Here is a 6,023-nt window from a genome sequence, read left to right as displayed (position 1 = left end):
TGAGGCCAGAAGTGGATCGGTAGCTCTTTTCCTGAAGAAATCTGAGCTCTCCCAAGTGTTTGAATCGACTTTGCTTTACAGTATTCGCAAGTTTGCGGGCATCTCTGTTGCTTGTGCACCTTTTCCTACCCAATTTCTTCATTCCAGTCAACTTTACATTTAATATGCTTTGATACAGCACTCTGTGAACAGCCAGCCCTTTCAGTTACGACCTTTTGTGACTTAAGTTCATTGCACACTAGCTGCTCAATGTGAAGTTTGTGTGAAATTTGAGTGGAATTTGAGTGTGAAATTTTTATCCAAAATTTTTATTAAAAAAATAAATACAACCTCATGTTGTGTCAATCAAGTTTACACACTGCCTTGGAAACTTTCATCCGTCATTAAAAAAATTTGGACCAGGTTCAGTTTGCTGTGTTGTCGCATACGTAGCATGCATTTTCATATTGGAATGGATGATGAATGCGAGAAAAATAGGAAAAACGCATGCAAAAATTTAGCAGTGTGCATCGACCTTTACCCTATAGGGTGAAGACGGTGATCTTCTTCTGGACCATTGCCAAGTCAGATGTCTTTCCAATTATTGTGGTTTCAAAGAACAAGAGATACTCGGAATTTATACAGAAGGGATGTTCATTTAATATTTTAATATATAATATTTTGAGATACCGAATGTTTGACATTTTAATGAGCTGCTCTAATCATCAAAATTAAAACATCAACAACAAAAAACTTTTGAAATGTTTGACTTTACATGTAATGAATCTAGTGTATATGAAAATAAATAAGTTACAAAACAAAACAAAAATACCTTTCCACAATATTCTCATTTTTTAGATGCACCTGTACACATCACTCACTCACCTGCTGCCTGGCTCATTTTATGACTGAACCAAAAGTGTAGAAGCCCATGGATCATGGGAAATGCCTCCATCTGGGAGAAATGAAAACATATATGAATACAGTAATGTTTTGTAATGTAGTTTTTCTGTGATTAGCGGCGGTTGCCAGTGAGGAATTTGAATGTTCAGTTTGCCGCCAAAATAACGGTTAATCACTCAGCAGATCTGTCTGGAGATTAAGAAGACTTCCAAATACACTGGACATACGTCTTTATACTTCAAAACAAGTCAACTTGAACAACAAAGGTAACTTACATCATACAATAACTTCATTTCAAAACCTCTTTCTTTGCGTTCCTCTTCTGCTCTAGCTTGAGTAGTAGGCTAATCTAGGTAATATTTAGCATTGTGTAACTTACTACAGGAATTGTTGACCGGCTCTTTGTGATTATGTTTGTTTTATTTATTTTTTTAGATTCCAGCCGTATCTGTCATCCTGCCGATAGGTGGCGCTGTTTGATTGTGATTGTTTACAGCAAGTTTTGCCGAGAATACTAACCCCAACCAAATCAAGCTCTGATTATAATAGTTGAAAGTGTTAATATAGTCAGCATTAATGCTACAGTAAAAAAAGGAAATGTTGTAATAATGTATAATTCCTCATACAGCATTTTTGCACCTGACAGTAGATTTAAATGGAATGTGATTTCATATTCGTTTTCATAATCTGTTAAACAACTCACATGCACAGGCTTTTAAAAACCTTTTAAAATGTCCAGGAAAGGCAGTGTTCTCAGCTGAATGATGCAGACAGCTAATGGGATCCAGCAGATGTTTCCAGTGTGGAATAATTCAATTTCAGTCTCTGTGTCAGTGAAGGTGCGATGATTTATTCATCTGTAGTTTGTTTATGGCATCTGTTGAGATAAAGGAAGCTTTAGTTGAGTTACCAGCTGACACACAGGATGCTGAGTCTCATTAATGTGCTTTTATCTACTATAATTGTGTAATGATTTACTGTAAATGCATATTAAACTGCATATGAGACTGGTTATTGTAGATTTTACTGCAGTGGATATTGCTTTGGTTTGAAGCCTCGCAAGTCTTCTGTGACTTGATCTTTGTTCAGATTTAGTTTTGTAGAGGAAATGATGAATAAATAAAGCGTGTGTGTTTTGAGCATGTGCATGTAATGACACTGCATGTGGGGGATGTGTGGATAAGATAATGCATGTGTGTGTGTGTGTGTGTGTGTGTGTGTGCATGAGTCAGTAATGGACACTGCGAGTTGAAGGAGAGGTCAGGAATATGAAAGGCAGTGTGTGTCAGAGGAGAGGAGGGTTATAAAAAGGCTTTAATCACGAGAGCACTGATCATTACTGTCTCATCACAACACTCTGTGTGTGTTACTGTAACTCTGATTGTGTGCATGTTAAGTTAATAATCACATCTTCACGTCCTGCTCAGATCTTTACTGCAACACATGCATTAACATTTCAATAATAATCAATATTTTGTTGTCTTTTCCTGCAAATACTTTAGCAGCAAAACATCATGCATATTACATTTTTCACATTATTGCATTTTACCTTTCTATTTGAAACAGTATGCATGGGGAAAAGCACTCTTTTAATTTAAATTATTAGAGCAAGTACATTTTTATTAAAAAAAAAATATTGAAATATTTTATTGAAATGTTATGCAATATCTACTATTTTAATAAAATATGAATTAGCTTGAATTTAAGCTAGCAAATAGGAATGAATTATTTTGCATTTTTAAATTAAGTTTTATGCTTTGAAGTGTAAAAAAAACAATAATAATAATCAAGCAACTTGCATTTAAGTTATGCATCTCATGCATTCAACTAGATATATCACAAGACATGACCCATGCAGACACCTAGTGTTTCAGGTTCTTTGATAATGTCGTTACTGAAGGACACTAATCCTCTCCAGAAGATTAAGGTCAGTGTGTGAAGAATCAGTGACATATGTTAGCGTTTAAGCTTTAGTTGTGTGTCCTGAAGCTTTGCTGCGCTGATATGAGATTCGGCTGCGATGCAACACTGAAACAGCTTAATTAAATTAGCATGCTGCATGTTGTTCATTATATTAGTCATTATTAGAATATACAATTAACGTTTATCAAATTAAAAAAGACAAAAATCCAGATTAATACGCATAGAATCTAAAGGTACACAAATTATACTGCAAAGTTTGCGAATTTTTTTAATGAAATAACAGTGTATCGGAATAAATGCAACTCTTTCAATTTATTATTTTAAAAAAAGGTCTTAGATTGGATCAGGAAGTTGTTTTAATTTATAAAGCTAGGATGTAAATTTTGCATTTTGCAAAATATAAAATATAATTATTATGCATTTTAAATAAAAAAAAATTCTTGTTTTTTAATACAAATCAAGATAAATCCTTTTTTGTTTTCAATCAATCCTTTTGTTCCAAATTAAATCAATATGCATTTATGTGAGATGCAAAATATATTTTTAACCATTTCTAATTTTCAGTTACTTTTAACTTGATGGACTAAATAAACTAAACAAAAACGGATATAGAAATTAAAAAACTATATAGAAATGTAAAAAGCTAAAAAAAAAAAAATTACTTGCATTTTAACTCAAACAAAAACAGATAGCAAAATAAAAATGTATTCAAAATATTAATACAAAATGTAATAGTATCTCGATACTAAAACATCACTGATTGTATTTAGAATCAAACTCATTGTGTAGAGAACATTGTTGTGTTTCCTTTCATTTACATTTTCTTTAAAACATGCTCTCAAAAAAAGTCTTAAATTGACCTTCATGTAGCCTGTAAGAACCCTGTATAAATGCAGTACTAGTATTGCACTCAGTATAATTTAAGTCACTTTTAAAATATTTTATTTAAGCATTTAGAAAGAAAATCTGGAAACTGAGTAAACATCTCCATGCATCATTTTTTATTTATCAATCTTAATGTCTTAAGACAGTTTAGTGCCTGTGGTTTCTGTAGGGTCAGAGTGCAGACGTGGTTTATCTTCATATACTCATGCACATGTGATGTCGTTCCGTCAGCCAATCAGAGCTCAGTCCACGGCTGCACCAGAGGAATCATCAGATTCTGTTTCCTGTGTGGCACTTTATCGCTCATTAGAGCTCAGCACACCTGCATGTGATAAATTCATAACACACTTATACACAGCAATCTGCGAGATCAGGAGGACCTGCTGCAGGCTATAAATATCAGCAGAAGAGGAAATATGGACGTGTGTTTGCATGCTATCTGCTTCAGGGTGTGAGAGAGTTACTTTCACTCACATTTTAGTAATTGATTCAGATCATGGAAATCTGACGAACCCACGTGTTTAAATCTGCTCGGTCACACCTGAGCGCAAATACACAAATGTGCTTCTAAAAATATACCCGCATGCAAATCATATATGTTATGTATATGCACACTTCAGATCAAACCGAGACATTTAAAGGGATGGTTCACACAAAAATCTACATTTTGTCATTGTTTACACTTTCTGAGGCTTATTTTCTTCTGTGAAACATTAAATGAGATGTTAAGCAGAATGTCATAAGCACTTCTTACATTGAAAGTGAATGGAAACAGACTTGAAACCATATTTCATCTCATTCTGTTCAACCGAAAGAACGTCACAGGTTAGGAACAACATGAACATGACTACAGCTGTTCAGTGCAGAGACATAGAATGGCTAATTACTCACTTGAACCTGTTCAGCCCAGTTTGCATGTGTAAAACCTCATGCATAAACCCAAACAGCAGTGATGTGCATGGCTTGAACGCACGTCACGTCTTCAGACGGTTGGAGGAAGTCCTTCGACGTGTGTCTGCAGGTTCAGAGGCTGGTGGATATTTGCATATGTGAAGATAACAGAGAAGCTGCATGAGCAGATAAGTGGAGACAGGCAGAAATCAATGCAGATGGTGACCTTTAACACAACTCATGAACCTTATTGTTCAGTCCTGTCTTTCACACACACACACACACACACACACACACAGTTTGTGGGGGCATCCCATAGGCGTAATGGTTTTTATAATGTAGAAACTGTATATTCTATGGCCCTACACCTAACCCTAACCCTCACAGGAAACTTTGTGCATTTTTACTTTCTCAAAAAAACTCATTCTGTATGATTTATGTGTTTTGAAAAATGGGGACATGGGTTATGTGCTCATAAGTCACCCTCTCCTTGTAATACCTGTGTCATACCCATGACATTATACAGAGTTGTGTCCTGATATGACACACACACACACACACACACACTCAAACACACACACACACACACACAGATGCACACTGTAACAAAACAGAATAATGCTAAATTTATAAAATCTGTTTATAAAAATATTAACTGCATATATTTGTATATATCTAAATGGATTACACTGAGCACATTTTTGCTACTTGGTTCCTTTTTGTCCCTTAGGAACTTGACAGTATGTGTGTGTGTTTTATTTTTATATTTTATATATTTGTGTGATGTAATACATTTTTTATAGATATGCAAAATATAACATGTATATATGCGTATATACATGTGTGTCTATATACATGTTTATACAGCATACTTTTTTAATATAATGTTTTTAACAGCCAGAAACTGCAGTGTGTGAGTACCAGGTGCCATTTATTATTACTTCTGACTATCTGAACCGAAGTCTTCATTCTAGGTACACTGCTAGTAAATAAACCTGTTAAGATATGATAGGGACTCTCTCTCTCTCTCTCTCTGTGTGTGTATGTGTGTGTGTGTGTGACATCATCACTCAGTCAGGCTCCTGCTGCTCCAATCTCAAACCTGTTCTTTGTTACTCTGAGCTTCACACCGGAGAACTGCAAAACCCGGAGACCGGAGCACATGCGAGAAGCGATTACTTACCCACTTCAGCCTGTGAAACATTACAGAAGACACACAAATAACCTACGCCATATTCATTTGATAATGCAAGTAACGCAATTTCAATGTGATGTACATGTGGAAGAATTGACAATAAAGCAGACTTGACTTGATCAGTGGTTCCCAATTCCAGCCCATGTTCCGAAATGAAGTAAACGCCTGCTCAGGGAGTAGGGAGCAATGAACACGGTGTAGGGATCATATTGATCAGGACACAGCTCATTCATACAACTCACTTCTA

This window comes from Carassius auratus, chromosome 12, assembly GCF_003368295.1.
Source record: "Carassius auratus strain Wakin chromosome 12, ASM336829v1, whole genome shotgun sequence".
Taxonomy (NCBI): Eukaryota; Metazoa; Chordata; class Actinopteri; order Cypriniformes; family Cyprinidae; genus Carassius; species Carassius auratus.
Note: the sequence above shows the minus strand (reverse complement) of the source record.